Source organism: Alexandromys fortis, unplaced genomic scaffold (assembly GCF_014885135.2).
Source record: "Alexandromys fortis isolate MF-2015 unplaced genomic scaffold, M_Fortis_MF-2015_v1.1 scaffold_230, whole genome shotgun sequence".
Lineage (NCBI taxonomy): Eukaryota > Metazoa > Chordata > Mammalia > Rodentia > Cricetidae > Alexandromys > Alexandromys fortis.
The window spans coordinates 1,218,053-1,237,133 of NW_026068206.1; the positions used below are offsets into that span (position 1 = coordinate 1,218,053).

At 36.1% G+C, this 19,081-nt stretch overlaps 1 protein-coding gene across 1 annotated transcript in view; it reads left to right on the top strand.

Annotated features, from left to right (window-relative positions):
• The window catches only part of Chm (CHM Rab escort protein), a 170,023-nt gene that overhangs the window by 95,453 nt on the left and 55,489 nt on the right, over positions 1-19,081 (top strand). The gene's annotated exons all lie outside the window — the stretch shown is intronic.

Consider the following 19,081-nt stretch of genomic DNA (forward strand, 5'->3'; position numbering starts at 1 on the left):
GTGAAAGGTGAAGCTTCTCTGATTTCCCTCTCTGCTTCCATATCCTTTGTGTATAAGAGGGCGACTGATTTTTTGGAGTTGATCTTGTATCCTGCCACATTACTAAAGGTGTTTATCAGCTGTCGGAGTTCTTTGTTGGAGTTTTTGGGGTCACTTATGTACACTATCATATCATCTGCAAATAACGGAAGTTTAACTTCTTCCTTTCCAATTTGAATCCCCTTGATCTCCTTATGTTGTCTTATTGCTATTGCTAAGAATTTGAAGGCTCTGGTTGTAGCTACATGGTAGTTCTTCTACATGATTTGGGGTTCTATTACCAGCACTACAAAAAAAATAATTAAGCAGGAAAGGAAAGAATCAAATCCATTCCATTTTTGTTTTTTATGACATGAGTTTTTGCTATATAGCTCAGACTTGACTTGCACTTACTACGTAGACAAATTTGACCTCAAACTCTTAGTGCTTCTTCTACTGGAGTCTGTCAAGGGCTGGGATCGTAATCATGCACTATAATGCCTGAATTTTGTAACTAATTATCAATATAACTTTGAACATTTTTGTGTATTTCCTCTGTATCTGTTCAGTCTATAAATCTAAAAAATATGTATATGATTGTAATTCTATTACACTTTTGTATTTGACTTACAGTTATATTACAAACTTAAATCTATCATTTAAAAAGCAGGTCTCAGTTTAAAATAAAAATAGTGAAAACTTGGATAGAAGAGGGATTTACCAAATTCCTTTACAATGACTTCACATCCAGTCTTTCATCATTCACTTAGATTTCAGAAATTTGGGATACTTTGGAATTGCATACCTAATTTTATCCAAATAATATATGTAACTGCATTTGTTCCCCGAAAGAAGTTAACCAATTCTCTGTGTACCTGAAAAGTCTCTATGATAGCCAGTCTGCACCACGTGCCAATGATATATACTGCTGATTTACACTTAGTTGAGAATTATTCTCATGAAATTACAAGAGTGATGTGGAATAGATAAATAAAAAAATTGGAAAGTTGAGGAGCTGTATTTCAAGAATTAGTATAGACTCTAGAATTCTGGTATATAAAATAATCACAGGGATACACCTAATTTTCAGAATCAATTCTGTATTATTTAAAGGAGCTTTCTAGTTGTTAGTTTGTACTTCCATAGAAGTTGTGTAGGATAAGCATGGTCATGTTTGTATAATTGTTTGTGTGTTTTTCCTTTTGAGGAGAGAATGTTGTGTGGGATAAACAGCAGGGTGGTGAGGTGATCCATCATTTTGAAACCTGATCTGTAGTGATGGATGGATAGATTGGTAAAGTAACTCAATAATCTTCATTCTTTTTCCAGGTTATTCACAGATCAGTGAGCATTGTCGTTAATAAAGCAATGGAATGCTTTGTATTCTTGCCTACATTACTCCTCAGGTTTTGACAGGGAAAGAATTAATGTGAATAACCTCTTGCTAATATTTAAGTGTATAGTGTGGAGGATTTATTGTAACTGTTTAGAGTTTATTAGAACTTTATTGACTAAGTAACACAGTTTGAGTTTCTATTTAGAAATAGCCTACTTCAGTTCTCATTCAGGTAATAGGATATCCTAATAGGTAGGTATGAAAACTTGTCCAAGACCATTTTCTCCTTATGTTACATACATACATTACAAATCTTAAAGTACTTTCAGTAATGTGTATTAGGATGAAATATAACTGGGTACTTATTAGATAAGGCTGATATTTTAAAGAAGGTCGGTGTTTGAGCCTGAAATTTTAGTGTTATTTAACTAAACTGTAATGTATTAATGTGGAAATTTTTAAGAAATATTCAAAGGCAACTTATATCATCTCTTTGGAATAACTGTTTCTCTTCCTAAGGTGATAGAAATAGTACATAAAGTATGATAATTTTTAATATAAATTTAATGTTCTCATTCTGAATTAAACAAAATACAAATAAAACAAGAAGCCAAACAAAGGCAGCCTCTAAATTGAGTTCTCTCTTTTTCGTGTTATTTGTAATTAGTTATTGATGAACGTTTCTTTTAAATTCCCAGTACCTTAGTTGTCCTTATATTATGGAAAATGTAATAATATTATCTTATCTCCATCTCTTGGATATTTTTACAACGTTATAGGCAAGTAAAAATGTATATGGTTGTTTTACCTGCATGTATGTCTGCACTATGTGTTTGCCTGTTGCCCATGGAGTCCATGGAGAGGGCATTGAATCTGCTAGACCTGGAGTTACAGACAGTTGTGACCTGTCATGTGAATATTGCGAATTGAACTCTAGTTCTTTTGAAGGGCAGGCAGCCAGTGTTCTTAATGAATGGACTATCTCCTCAGCCCCATCCTTGGATACTTTAAGACTCAAATGTAATGACATAAAAGAACATATATTCTCTATTATCTAAAGTGATAGAGAATATTATTATACCAAAGTTGTATGACTTTATAGTCTTGGTACTTAAAGTGAATGTTTGGGTGACTACTGAACAATTAGTTTGTATATTGTAGACTTTTTTCAGGTTATATAAATTGGATCTAGTATTAGAGTTCAATAATTTAATTAACCTAATTTTTGTATCTGTTGCTTACTATGTAAAACTTAAGTCATCTTTGTCTCTCTGTACTTCCTACCACAAATTCATGCCCTATAGTTTTTATTGTTATTTAATTTTTAAATTTTGCTCATATGTCATTACATAGAACTTTGTTTGATACTGTTGTTAGACAAAACTTTTCTTGAGGGACACAACACACATGTTTCCTTACCCCAGATTACGATCCTACAGTAAACCAAAGTACAGACACCACATAAGTCCAATTCGGTGAACCAATGAGTTTTATTGAGGTCACTTATAGGAGTATGAATGTGGGGTTATTGGAGCAGAAATGACTCCAAAACAGCTGTATCACAAAGGTAAACATGTGTAACAGCTGGGATCTTGGAGCACACTGCACAGCCTTCATGAAGCTCAACAGGTTGGAGAGAGTGCATTCTAAGTTACTCTGGCATAAACCTCTCCCAGGCATCTCAGCTCGTTTCTGATTTATCCTAGGCAGTTGTTTTGGTCTTAGAGTTGTCTTTGTAGATTCTTTTTTTTTTTTTTTTTCATTTGAGAGTCTTCTTTGTAGCTTGACTTCTCTGAGAGCGAGTCTCACTGTTTTGGTTGTTTTACTCTTACTTATGAATGCCTATCCTTAACTAGGCTTGTTTCTAGCCAGCTTTTCTTTTTTTTTAAATTTATTTATTTATTTATTGAAGATTTCTGTCTCTTCCCCGCCACCACCTCCCATTTCCCTCCCCTTCCCCCAAACAAGTCCCCTCCCTCGTCAGCCCAAAGATCAATCAGGGTTCCTGCCCTGTGGGAAGTCCAAGGACCCCCCACCTCCATCCAGATCTAGTAAGGTGAGCATCCAAACTGCCTAGGCTCCCACAAGGCCAGTACGTGCAGTAGGATCAAAAACCCATTGCCATTGTTCTTGAGTTCTCAGTAGTCCTCATTGTCCGCTATGTTCAGCGAGTCCGGTTTTATCCCAGGCTTTTTCAGACCCAGGCCAGCTTTTCTAACTTAAATTATCCCATCTATCTTTTACATCTGGACTTTTATCTTTCTCTATTACTATATACCTATCTTTACTTCTTTCTCCATGTCTTGCTGTGTAGCTGAGTGGCTGGCCCCTGAGTCTTCCTTCTCTTGTTCTCTCATTGTTTCTTTTTTCTCCTCCTATTTATACTCTGCCCAACAAAACACACCTTAAAATATTACCCAACATTTTCCCATTTGTCCTTTCTAAACAAGACTGAAAAGTTTTAACTTTAACACAGTAAGACTGTATACAGTAAGAACAATTATCAACTAAAGATTACATTCACAGTGTACTGAATTCTATTTCATCTGCGTCTGGCAAATTCAAAGAAAATACTCCATAATCTATCCTGTCTTAATGAATCTAAAGTTTTATACCTAATTTTCTCTCTGTCATAACTAAGGAAAACTGCAACTACAACTATCTAGCCTTCAACTCCATCCAAGACCCCAGAAAGATAGAATATTATTTAAGTAAACAAAAATGTACATTTCAAACATCTTCCAAAAACTCTAAAAATGACTGAGACATCTGACTGCCTGGACATCTCAGCTTTTGTTTACTCTAGCAGAGAGGGACCTAGTAAATCTTGTTCTTTTCAGGGACTTGCTGAAGCTATTTTGAATTGTTTTCCTACTTAAGGAACTTCCGCTTCTAATGGAATGTTTTCATCTCTGAGGAAACTGTTACACAATGTGTATATAGTATGGACATAGTAAATTAAATATTTTAATCAATTTTGAAATTGTAAAAAACAATAAGCACTGTAGTACAGAAACTATTTTCATTTTTTTTTTGACTAAATAGATAAATGACACCTGGCTTGAGACTGAGATAGTTGATGTAAAATTTGGGCCCATCTTTATTTTTGAAAACCATCTCACTTACCACAAATTAGGCAGAAGGTTCACACTAGTCTGGTAATGATGAAATAGAGTAAAAACTTGATCTGGTCCAGGAAGATAGTTCAGTAGTAGACTGATTTCTATGCAGCCACTAGTCTCTGTGTTTTATTCACAGAACCCACATGAAAAAGCTATTTGTAGGGTTGGAGAGAGCTTAGTTTATAACTACCTGTCTTGCAGACATGAGGACCCAAGTTCAGTTCCTTTCAGTTCAGTGCCTCTGTGAATGTAACTTTAATATAGAGGGGCAGAGATAGGTGGATCACCAGAGTTCCTTGGCAGTTCATTCTAACCAATGGGAGTCAGTGGGAGGCTCTACCTCAAGAACTGAGTAACACTCAAGGTTGACTTCTGGCCTCCACTTATAGGCAAGTGTAAGTGGTCCCACACATGCACAAAATCCCAAAATACTTTTATATCACAAAATCTGTCTGATTTGAATTTTGCCAATTTATCATTTCTTCACAAGTGTTTAAATATTTTTGCTTTGTACTCTGTATGTAAACAGTTTGCTAAAAAAATGAATGACACGTATAGGGAAGCATATACTATTTTACTTCCTTAAGGAATCAGACTAGTTTGAACTACTTCTAAGTGACTGCTGTATCTTGAGTTATGTTCTGTGGGGTAACACAAGACACACGAGGATTTTGTAATGTTCACCTACACTAATATTTAACGGAAATTAGAATTCATCTACTGATGCACATTCAGCTGTAAGCACCCATACCTTTCAAGCCTCTGCACTGCCATTTGTAGGGTAGTTTTGCTGTTGTTTTAAACAACAGTGTGACTGTTTTCAACTAAGTTTACAGAATTATAAAGTATTCTTTCTTTAACCTACAGTAATAGTAATCTTATATGCGCATACCCATAAACTTAAGGTACATTTAGAGGAAATTAACTCAAAAATAACCTCATTTGTCTAGTGAATGACTGACTTTGCTTTTATGTTTTAAACTATATACTTCACAGAACTGTTAAAAGGATTAAGGAAACAGATATTTGCAAAGATATTAGTGCCTAACATGTAAATTAACAACATTCAAGCCACTTTTACTTCAAATACTCTCCAAGTTATGTTATGGTGATAATGTGTGAATTTTGATTTTTAGGTGTAATAGAAAGGCCGGAAGTGCCTAATGTCTACAAGGCCAACATTCTAACTAAAGTATTTCTGTCCTTCATATTTCAAAATGGACATTTAAAGTCATATTTCAGTAGCCCTAAAACATGCTCAGATCAGAGCTGCTGTTGTCTTCTATATTCTTTTTTTTAAATATTTATTTATTTATTATGTATACAATATTCTGTCTATGTGTATGCCTGCAGGCCAGAAGAGGGCACCAGACCTTATTACAGGTGGTTGTGAGCCACCATGTGGTTGCTGGGAATTGTTCTCCCTCTCTAAAAGGAACTTTTTGCTTGCCACATTTGTGAACTTGGACTTCATTCTTTCCTGCCCTGTGGTAGTGTATGTGTCATGTTGTACGTATTTTCCTAGTAAATATATGTAAAAATAAATATTAGTTTTATTTGCCAAAAGCAGAAGTAAAGACATATTTACTGTATTTTTGGACATAACTGTCATGGTGTATGAAACCAGCAAACCATGGCAAAGCCTATATAATACAGACCAATCAAGTGTAACCTCTTTTTTTATTTTTTACTTCAAATGATAATACGTTGACTATCTCTGATATAGTTTTTATTTTATAGTAAGTCTAATAACAACAAAAATAGACAGAAATCTTCTTTTATTTTTGAAATGTTTACTAGAGTCGAAAGTTATTTTTCTTGGGCACGTAAATTTGGAACTATTGTTTTCTTTTTTGGCATCAATTAATTCACTGAAACCGGCTGATATTCAGAGCCAGTGGAAGTAAAGCAAATGCTTGTGCTTTTCAGTTGCAGCTCTCTCATGCAAATGCTCTTACTCACAAACAAATGTGCTAAGAAAATCGTTATGACCATTGCATTTGAAAAGTTCTCTTAGATGGTAAGTTTAAAAGGTAATAATCCACCAGCCTCAACAGGTTAAATTTCAGCTTCTAAGGAATACCCACTCCGTGAAACTTATGAAAGAATTTTAATCTATAGATATGAGCCTAAGTTTGCATGCATGTGAACCTAATTGCATAATGCCATTTTGGTGTGTCAAAAGACGCCTTACTTATCTCTCAGAAATCAGGCAAACAAAAGATAGTCAGAAGCTGAATGAAAGCTGGTTGAGTAGCTGTGAAGTTATCTTTCTGGCACAATTCCTTCTTGACAGAATTGTACAGTGAGTAGCTCTCAACCCATCTCTCTCCCAACACACATTTCTATGATTCATGCATTCATTCCCAGACATGTACCCAGAGAGCTTTTATGGCTTTTAGCACAGATAAGAAAACCTGGGGGCTCTGCATAGGTCCCCCTGTTATTCCACTTTATTTTGCCTTCAGGAAACATGGTTCTCACTACTTCTTGGAGTATCGAGCCTGAAGTTTTTAAACCATTAGTCAGGTAGAGGTGATAATTTACTATTGATCTTGTTAGATACAAATTGTATTGTTTAACAACTGAAATGTATGTTTCCTTCTACTTCAATGAAAAATAAAAACATAATTTTAGATCTTATGTTAGGAAATAAAGGGGGAAGCTGATAGTTCTACAAATAACTTGATAAAATCGATGTGAGGACTATCTAGTTGTGACATCAATCACCAGGATTGATTTTGCTGATCTGGTTGGCTGGTTAGGTGTGTTCACTTTCTGGCTTACCACTACATCCCCATCCTTCCCCGAGCTGCGCATTCAGTGGAACAGGACCACCCTTCTTCCATTACAGAGGAGGACTAGTCTTCAATCAAGTGTGTAGGAGTAGCTTCATTTCCTTCCTACAACTTCTAAACAGGCTCTCAAGTTACTTGATAAAGATTTGAGTGTCCTATTAGGGAAAACGTTAAAATAGGTAATTCATTTGTGCTGCAACAAAACATTTGACTAAAAGCAACTTGGGGGTGAAGGGGTTTATTTGGCTTACATTTCCATGTCACAGTCCATCATTGAAGAAGTCAGTGCAGGAATTCAAGGGAAGAACCCAGAGTCAGGAATTGAAGCAGAGACTGTGGAACACTTCATACTGTAGCTTGCTTTCCATGGCTTACTCAGCCTGCTTTGTTATATACAACTTCCGACCACCAGCCCAGCAGTGGCATCGCCCACAGTAGGCTAGGCCCTGCCTCATCAGTCTTTAATCAAGGAAATTCCCTACAGACTTGCATTCAATCTGATGGAGGCATTTTCTCAATTGAGACTCCTTCTTACTAGATAACTCTAGTTGGTGCCAAATTGTCAGAAAAATACCTAGCATAGAACTTGCCTTAAAGAAATGGTGAATGTATTCTCTCCCTCTCTGCTTCCCACCATCTTTCTCTTTCTTTCTGGGTTTTCTTTGACCACAAACTGAACTCTAAATCTGTTGAAAATATGGACTTTATTAGTAAGAGTGTGGTTAGTTAGTTCATTGTTTTCCACCACCACTACATTTGCAGTAGTCTTAGATGATTTCTGTGGCCTGTGAATTCCCACCACCACCACCGCCACCACCAAATCAATTAGGAGCAACTGAGTATAAATACAGGATCCTTGCTTTATCACATGCAAGTTTAGAATAAAATTTTTAACTTGCCAAATAAATTCTCCAGTGTTTTGGTAGATGTTCATGTTCATGATAAACTAACTGATGAAAAGAGATTTTGGAGGTGGTGAAGAATGTTGGGAGACATGTGAAATAATTGGAGTGAATGTTCTGTGAGAAAAATGAGGGATTTTTTTTTTCATGCAGTGATTGTTGGGAAGGACATATGGTAGGTGGTAGAGGGAAATGGGTATGTAAGCCTACTCAGGAAGGTAGGTAACATTTGAGTGTGGTGCCAGAGTATGATGGAACAACATGAGTTTTAAAGGTTATGGGAAGAGCGCTCTAAATGCCAAGTACCATTAGGGTATATAGCTGGAATGCAGAATCTTTTCGTATATATAAAAGGGAAGGCGATCATAGTGGGACAAAGCAGTTAAACACAAATATAGTATGTGGTAGAAGCCCAATTGATTGAGGATGCATGAAAGTTATTGCTGCCTACTTCTTTGTGGTATTTTTGTACCTCTATAATTTATTATGATCGAACTTTCAGTCTTTTGAAATGTTATTTCCTGAGTTTGAGGATTGATTTTTACTTTTGTGGGAAAATATGCATCATTTAATTTGCTTTATTGGTTTGATGCGGTTATATGATTCATCAGCTTTGATGATAGGACCTCAAGCTGAAGGGCTGAGGAACTTTAAAAAAATAATAAAATGAAGCATTAAATCTAGGACACAGAATGTTCTGTGTGTAAAAATAGATTAAATAAGAATAATGTATTAATATGAGCTCTGACCATTTTTCCTCTGATCTCTCTCCAACTTCTCCGGGCCCTGTGCCCATTATTTATCTTATGGAGCATAGAGAGCTTCTTTTTGCGCCTAGGAAAGATCTGGTTAAGGCAATGATCGTGTACTGTTCTTTTTTCATGGACATAACCCCACATATATAATTTTAGAAGTGAAAACATTCTTTTACATTTTTTAATGTGTGTTTAGGGACTTTTTAAATATCCTTTTATAAATTAAAATATTCTTTTTAATTTTTAAAACATTAGTACAGTTGGGTTTTGTAATTTTAGTATTAGTATAAATAAATGTAATATTTCCAGTTTTGAAATTAAAGTATTAGGTGAAGGAACACTTTGTATTGCATTAGATTTGCCTTCTGTATGTTATATCCACACAGTACAACAGATGAGTAACCCTGAAGCCTATCTTCTTTCTTGTTACATTAGTTTTTAATTAAAGAAAACAACTAGTTGGAGGCAGTTACTTTCTGTGAAATGTAATGAAGATTTATTTTGGAAGTGACCTTCACTTTATTAGCTGAAGCAGTAATCAGCAGAATTAATAGAATAATCAAATTATATACAAACTCATAAATCATCTTGAATAGTGCTGTCAAAAGTTCAGCTATTAATGGGTCCTATTGTTTTGCAGCTGTATTAAAAAATTACAACTCCTGATTCTTACCTTGATAGGAACTAAAATTGCTTTTTTAAAGGCTATGTATGATAAGGGCTACCAGCCAATTTTTTTTTTCATGACTCTTAATTGATCTATAATACGATTTGATGTCACCAGGGCAAAGTTGAAATTCAGTCCATGGTTGGTATGCAGTTTCAGTAATATCGGAATCACTGTTGGAACTGTACTCGACTAATTAGAGTTATATTTTCTTAACTGTCTGCTCTTTGGGGTTAATAGCATCAAAGAGTTCGGGTATACTACAAATATACACAATTATGTGAAAAATATATTTTATGGATATTATGTTAGTTTGTGGATTTTCTTTGAGCTTGTAATTATAAAGGCAATTTAATAACTGGAACAAACAATCTCTGTCAATAGTTTCAGTTTTTCATCTTTTTTAGAGACAATTTCCATGTTCTTCACTTTTATAAAAATGGAGGACGTGAGAAACTCTTGTACCTAAGCTGTGTGTTTTTCCTATATAGTAACAGTAGGTGTTGGCTACCCTTGTCATACATACTGAAAAATTAGCCCTAGCAATATTTTTGTGCAGTCAAGCATTACATTCTATCAGAGTCTATTAAAATAAAGTGAATTTACTTTTGAAAAAATTCCAAGGCTTGTGAAATTAGAAGACAAATTGTCATTTCTAAGTTAATATGTGATGTGATTATTGTAAATGCTTGAAAATGGCGTTTTGTCTTTTTAATGCAAAGTTTTACAAAAGAAAACCATACCCACAAATGAGGAAATTTGTGCTCTGATGTCATTAGTCAGCCCACTGAGCCCTGTCAGCAGCCTCCCGCTTTTATTTTGAAGCAGCATTTTATGCCTAGCAGTTTCTCCTGGTTAGAGTGGTGGGGTCAGTGGGGCTGGAGTCTGGGACTTTTACTGCCTGCCCTGCATGGTCTGCGTCCATATATTCATGTCAGAGAAGTGAGCATTGCTTTGCTTCCAGTATTTTAATTTCTCTGTGCTGATTTGAGAACTGTAAAACTTCCATGAAATATAAGGATTATGTTCATATTACCTGGTAAATAACTAAAAAAAATCACTTTAAAATATTTTTGAAATATGTGAGCATTCTAAATAAGATGGATTCATAATGAAGTTTAAACTTTGATTAATCACTATCTTATACATTGATTTTTTTAAAAAAAATATAAATGAATGATATAACCCCGAATCATAGACATTCCCTAAAGCCTTTTATTGCTAGAACAGAATGGAAATGGAAAAAAAAAAACTATTGATGCATTTTTAAATTTTTTTGGCATTTCAGAGCATAAAATACATTTTTCTCTTTCTATATCTGTTATGTTTTTTTTTAATCTATCACGTGTGTGTCGGGGGCTGTGTGGGGGAAGAAGTCCACATCTGATGTCTTCCTGAATCACTGTTCACCTTATTTGCTGAGACAAATCTCTTCCCAAACATGAAGCTAGTAGGTTTCCTACCCAGAAAACTATCAGGACCTGTATATTGCACAGCTCTGAAGTTACAGCTGCATGCCACTATGCCTGGCTTTTATGCAGTTGCTGGGAATCTAGACTTTGGTCCTTATGCTTATACAGAAACTATGTTACCCACTGGACATCTCCTCAGCCCCTAAGTCTTCTAAAGGTAATTAAGTGGATATACACTCAGAATTTTACCAGTTCTGCTCATGTGTGTGTGTGTGTGTGTGTGTGTGTTTCTGGTGGCTGAAGCCTTCTGTTAGCACTCATATTTTAGATTTTAATGAACAGCCTCCTGAATATCATCTAGTATGGAATATTCATGACACCATGAATGAAATATCAAAATGAAAACTTAGCAAATAGCAGAAACAAAGGAAATGAAATCTGGTAGATCATAGAAAGAAATTAAATGGGCTAGAAGAAGACGTCGAGGAATGGAAAAGTTTGTGGTGAACTGTAGAGCATGTGTTCATAACTCAGCAGCTACTGCGTGTGTGATCATAGGTCTTGATTGCAGTTTCATCACTCCCAGATCAGCTTGATGTTCCTCTTGTTTAAAGGAGCCACAGATCCATTTTTTTTTTTTTTTAACTGTTATAACAAGTAATGCAGAACTACAGGCAGGGTAGTTCTTCCGGTCTGCCACTTGGCAACTCCTCACTCTAGGAAAGCAACAGTTTTTGTTTATGTATTTAAGAAGATGGTATCTTTCAATAGAGTAAGTTTTAAATACTTATTTCTTTACATGTACATGAGTGCCTGAATATATCTTTGTACTCCTCGTGTGTGCCCAGTGCCTGTGTAGGTCAGAAGAGGGGCTGGAGTTTCAGATTGTTGTGAAGTACTGTGTTGATGCTTAGACTAAAACAAGGATCCTTGGTGAGAGCAGCTAATACTCTTAACCACTAAACCATCTTCTTAGGTCTTCAACCATCTCTGATTATTAGAAACCATCTGCATTTTTCTAGTTCCATCCATTTGCCTGAAAATTTCACGATGCCACTGCCCCCCCCAACTGAATCGTACTCCATTGTGTAAATGTATCATATTTTCTTAATCCACTCTTCTGTTGATGGGCATCTAGTTTGTTTGCAGGTTCTGGCTATTATGAATAATGCTGCTATGAACATAGTTGAACAAGTGTCCTTGTAGCATGATTGAGCATCCTTTGGGTATGTGCTCAAGAGTGGTAATGCTGGGATGGGGGTTGAATTGGGGAGAGGTGAGGAGGAGAGCCAGAGGAGGAGAGGGAGGGGAAACTGTGGTTGGTATGTAAAATGAATAAAAGCAAGCAAACAAAAAACATCAGCTTGTTAGGTAAGCAAATTAATCTTTTGTGCTTGAAAGGTTTGCTTATACTTAAACCCTGTAACTTCTCAAGGCCAGCCTGATTTACAAAGCAAGGACAGCCAGGACTGTTACAAAGAGAAACCCTATCTCAGAAAACCAAAACAAGAACAACAGCAATAACAACAAAAAATAATCCTCTGTAACTTCTCTAATGAATGCATGATTACTTCCTTGTTGTGTCTGGACTGGATAGTTTCATCTTTAATATTCCTCTAATTGTTACATGCACAGCATTTTTATCATGCTTATCAGAAGGCTAAATCTATGAATTACTCTTTCATACTCATTCTTAAGCTAACACAGCTCAAAAACAGTGGCCAGTTAGTATCTGATTGACTTGATTTCAGCCAAATGTCCAACTCTAGGTGAACAGCAGCTGAATTGTACTTTCAGACCCTGGCTAGGACCATTCTAGACTGTACTAAAAGGCCTGAAGGTTGTAGCCAGGAGATGCCTATCACAGCTGGGCACCCTTTGTTTTTATTTGACCACACAACTTCATATATGCTAACACAGGATATAAAGAGGAAACCCTGTATCTGAGATCACAGACGACTGGGTCCTGATGTGCTTTTTCAGCCATTACAGTTTAATATGGTAACACTATCCTGAACTCCTGTTTGGAGTGGGGGCAGTTAAGAGGAAATGAGTTGACATGTGGAGTGGAAAAGGTGTACAGGGTATATAGTTTCAAGAATTAGCCCAGGAGTGACAAAGCAGTAAGGCGAACTATTAATTGAGCGTGAGAGTTAATTTTGTAATAAATAGCAGAAAGTTGAAGTTCTTGAATATATAGAATCCACAGGAGGAAAGAACGTGGGTTTTGTGAGAGAATTATACCTTAACATTCTAAAAGTTCTTTGACAAGGGTAAATATGGTGTGAACAAGGGGGAGCCGGTGAACATTCGAGTTTTCAAAAAGCCTTTGATAACATTTTATATCAAAGACTGCTTTAAAAAAATAAATGTTCTCTCACCATGGGGTTGGGGATAATGTTTAGTCATGCATACAGATCTGGTTTAAACACAGGAAGGAAGGAAGGAAGAGGTGGTTTAAATGAGCTCTTGCGTGGTGAGATTTTTATAGTAGGCTTACCAAGAAACAGTGTTTAGTTTTCTTGTTTTGTTTTTTAATCATGAAATATTTTTCTAAATGATAGGGAAGTCAGCATAGTAACTTCCCCCTTCACTAGCTATCTGCTTTTCAGTTTACAGTTGACATTTAGGAATTTATAAGACAGTGATCTTGCTGCACAATATTCAGAATAGTGAAAGGGACCTAGGAGTCGGTGTATATAGGTCAGAAGATGGTGGTTGTAGTCATTCACTTTAATTTTTTATTGAATTTGATTTTATGGGGAATTTAAAGTTAGCATACAAAGTAATGGTTTGTTATGGCATTTTAAGAAAAATATAACATTGTATGTTGTACACTTATTTACCTCTCTCTCCCACTGCCTTCCTTCCTGCCCTCTGTTGCTGCTCCACTTCCTCTCCCCCATAGTTCCCCTTCTGCTTTCATGTAACATAGATTCCCTGGCCCTGTCTTTCCCTTCCCAACATTGATAGCTGTTCCTCTGCTTCCAGAACCCCCTTTTACTTTCATGTCCTGCACATGCATGCACAATGTTAAGTTTATGTTCTTCGCCCAAGAAAAAATATGTGATATTTGTCTTTCTGCATCTGACTAACTTCACTTAACAAAATGATCTCAAGCACCACCCATTTCCTGCTGTCATTAAGAAAACAAATAACAAACAATGCCTGGGAGGATGTAGGAAAGAAGTATCAATATGTATTGCTGGTGGGAATGTAAACATTCAAGGACTGTGGAAGTCAATATGGAGGGTTCTTAGAAACAGAAAATAAGAGAGACCATATAGCAATTACTGTCTTCTGAGAAAGAGACGACCAATTTGCCATAGGATGAGCCCCCTCATTGGCTAACCAATACAAAGTATTCATCTGTGAACTCCTATGCATACAACTAACACTAAGTAGTCTCAGTAGGCAGTGTGTGTGCGTGCATGCATGTAACAATAGAGAAAACTATCTTAAATTAGAATACACACATCACAGTAATAAAGAAGAGATAATAAATTTGGGAGGGGCTTGGAGGGTGGGAGATAAGGGAGGAGTCAAAGGCGGGATTTGATGTTAATACAGTGTTCATGTATGAAATTCTCAACAAAATTTAAAAGACAATCTACAACCTGATAATAGAACTATCACACAACTCTACCATTCTTGGGCATTACTTGAAAGACTCTTGATGCTAAAATATCACAGAAATAACTATATATTCATGCTTTGTTGCACTACCCACAATAGGCAATAAATAGGATAGACTTAGATAACAACAGATAAGCAGATAATAAATGTGGTGCTTATCCACAAGGGAATTTGATTTTCGTATAGTTCAGATTATTCTTGTTTCTGCACTCACAAATACCCATATAATACTACTGGATATCACCCATTAAAGAGACAAGCATATTCTTGTCATCGTTTATACTAGGTTTCTTTTTGTCCATGTATTGTGAAATTTGGATCTTCACTATGAGGTAGAAAAATGGAAGAAAAAAAAAGATTCACACAAGGGTTACTCAAACCAGGAATCAGAAATGGGTATGTCATCTACATTGCTGAGCAAGAGGCAGAGAGAGAAGATGAATCAGAGGAAATTGGATAGTCAATGGAGTTGTTTCTATATAATTGATTTTAAAAGATCATTAAAATCATTTTATTAATTAGATCTGTCACCATAGTCATAGTGTTTTGACTATTTAGCATGTTCTTAAAATTAGATTTTAAGACTAGTTCAGAAACCCGGATGCTTTCCATTCCTAGTACTCTTGGTATCACTGTGATAAGATGAATTTATGAGCTTGGTTGGGCCTGATGGTTAGAGACCTTGTGCAAACATGTGAACTGTAGATCTGTAGTCTAGCTTGTGATGAAAGCATACAAATTGACCCCAATGTTTTGAAAGGCTTTATTTTTCAAGGCTTGAATGATGACTAGTGTTCTATAATTTATGCTAAGTTATTCTGAACCCCTGGTGCAGTTATTAATATAGATCTGTTTCTGTCATCCAGTACATAGTTGTATTGTGACTTTCCTAGAGAAGGTTAAATTTAAGGACAGCTGGAAAAGCTTGGGAAAAAGTGAATATATCATCTACAGTGTGGCACCAAGAACAGAAGAGGCAAGATATATGGCTAAGATGTATAAAATAAAGGCAGTTTCTGGGAGTGAGCTTTCTGAAGGCTATGCATTCTTTTTGGGCAACTTTTTCCTAAGTTAAGCATTATGGTTATGCCTTCTAAGAGTGACAGCCGTGCCTAGCCTGATTTCCTTGGGGCTAAAGTCTGCATGAGAAGCCCAACACTGCATTCAGATACATGTGCCTGATAATTTCTTAGGTTACCAAGAGTGCTGTGCCTTCCTAGTCCATGATAACTTCTTCAAGGAACACAAACTGATCTGTGTATCCCCATCTGGAAATGAATATGCATAGTGTTAAGTAGTGATGTTGATGAAAAGCTAAGAGATAGTGCACAACTAACTAGTAATCACACACCCTCGGGGAGAGAGAGAAAGAGTATTCCGGGATACTTCTTCAAAGCATTGCTCTTGAAGGAAGACAGTTGGACTTGAAAAGGTGCATTTGATTATTATATGTTTCAAGGGGAAACACTAAACTTAGAACTTTATGAATTTTCTTGTTCTTAGGGAATCTATATTCCATATCCAGTTCTTCAGCAGTTGTGTCTTAAATCTGGCCCCAATCTTTTCTTCTTTGTTTGCATTGTCACTACTGTGCTTTAGGTCCCCATCATCACTCACCATAATGAAACCATTATATTTTATTGGGGTTACTTCTATGAACGTCAATGATGGTTAGTCTGTAGAAACATGAATAAATTTTGGGTGGCTCCACCAAAGAAGAAAAAAATTCCCCAGCTTTGACTTTGAATTATCAGATCCCTTACTATCTTTGTGGTATCACTTTATTTGATATTTGTAGAGCTATTAGTCATTTTTCTTTCTTCAAATACACTGAGCCATTTTATACGTCAAGTACTGGAATTGGCCATTTATTCTGCTTGGAATATTCTTCCTCCACATCTTTACATGGTCACATTCTTCTGTTTACTTGGTTCTTTGCTCAAATATCAGTCCAGTTTGTCTTATACTCTGGCTTGAAAATCACATTAACGTTAAACTGTTCCATTGCTTTTGGGAAAATTACAGTCTTTATGTTTCATTGTCTATTGTTATACTAGAAAAGTTATATGCTGTCAGCAACAGCCTTTGTCTTCATGGTTGTGTCCCAGCAGACTAGGACTGTACCTACTGGACAGTAGGCCTAATTCCATAAATATTTGGGAATGAAGGGCTAAATGTCAGTGCACGTTGTGATTAGCACACACAGTTCTCATGGACCTGGCACATATTTCTTTGGGGAAGATGATTGCATTCACCAGGTACCTATGTTGTTTAAACACTAGTAGAAAAAAATACAGATCATGAACACCCAGGCAGATTCATCAGTCTAGGCCACCAATTATTTATAAGTAATGAAATCTGTAAACTTTGGCTCTGCTTCAGGAAGTGGTAGCTAACAAGTTGCAATATAGTGAACACTTCATCTCACATGCTTTGATTCCTTTATCTCAGTAAACAATTCTGTGTGATAAGTTGTGATAAGTATTATCCCCATTTTATCATCTCAAGAACTGGAGCATAGTTATAGAACTATTAGTGAGGGAAACAAAAAGGAAGTAGGCCCCATGGCTGATGTACACATTGACTCCATGACCATCTTCAGAAACTGATCTCTACAATTAGCATATTATGACTACAGTTGGATACTTGATTGCTAATGAGCTGAAAGTTTTGATGTTGATTATTGCTTGTCAATCCAGCTGCTTTCAGGTACTGTCACTGTAATCGGTATTATGAGTGGCCTGTCATTTTCACTATAATAGGTCACTGTGGATAGAACACACATTTGCATATTTGTCATTGGTCACATCATTATTTATTTTTATATCATTTTTGATCCCATTGATAGAATCAGGAATGGACAATAAAAGATGGGGCCTGGCTTAGGATTGTTATAGACAGTTTTTTTTCTTGAAGATACATTTGATTCTGAGGCAGTGAGAGGTCTAAAGCTGGTTTGTATGCAAGTAGCTTGAATATTAAATGCAGTCTTAAGGAGAAAGGCTGCTGTGACTCACATCATACTCAGTGTTACCTTCCCAGAAGGTAGACCAACTGCAACCAAAATGTAGCATTCACTTTTGACACCTAATGTCCTTCCGTCTTCTTCCAGCTGCCAGGATACTAAAGGCTAGGAAAGGGGGGAAATACAAGAATCACAGTGTTATTGATAAACATAGTGTTATAGTACTCACTGTATATGGGCTATATAGTATTCACTGTAGTATAAATATGTATTATAAGTCTAGAACTCATAAATATGCCTTGTGATATATAATATATAGTGAGACTTAATTATGGTATGTGAATATAAGAAGCACCGAGACTTTCTGCTACCCCCTAGCACGTGTGTACTTAAGTACATAAAATAAACACACATCCTTGTGGTTCTCTCTACACTCATTTCTCAGAGCACATGAACTAGGGAAACATGATAGAAAGCTCAGTGTGCTGCTTTAAATATAGTGCTCTGATACATGTTTATCTATGCATGTAGTTACTAAAAATATTGTCAAGATTTGCAGATGCGATAGCTAAATTATATATCATGATATTTAGCAGACATATTTAGTGGAACTGTTGTCTTATCACTTTGCTGTGTATTCGGGGTGTAGCTAAAGTACAAGTGATCAATGTTTAGGTTTTTCTATTCTAACTTTTTTGAAAATGACATAATTGTTCAACTATATTTTAGTCTTTTTAGAGGAGCAAAAGTATCTGATATTTAGAATATGTCTGTGGATTTTCCTATAGTTCCTCAATACCAAATTACTTATTATTATAATTCTTATCATACTTACTGTACTACAGAAAATAGGTATAGCAGAGCCACACATTCCTTCAGGCCCCACAATGCTGCTGAGTTGTAGAAGGCTGCTTGTTCATTTCCTGGCCGCCCAGGCTCCCGAAATATCCACACAGAAAATGTATTAATGAAATCACTGCTTGGCCAATAAATATAGCATCTTCCTAGCAAGCTCTTACATATTAAATTAACCCATTTGTAGTATTTTATATTTTACCACGAAGTTTTTGGCCTACTGGCAAGGTTCTAGCTGACAGCTAGCATCTTTCTCCTCTGGCAGCAACATGGCGTCTCTTTACTCCGCCTTTCTCCCAGCATTCAGTATAGTTTTCCTTGCCTAGTTCTATTTTGCTCTATCAACAGGCCAGAGCAGTTTCTTTATTATTTATGCAACAAAAGCAGCACATATACAGAAGGACTTTCTATATCACTGCTGTAATACTGAAGTCTTGGATATTGTCTTCTTTGGGTAACTTAATTGTTCAGCATTAACACATTAACCCTTGCATCACTAGGTTACCATTTCATGGACTAAAGCCTAACTTATTTTTTTTTAAATATTTTTTATTGGAAAAAAATTTCCGCCTCCTCCCCGCCTCCCATTTCCCTCCCCGTCTCCCTTTTCCCCCC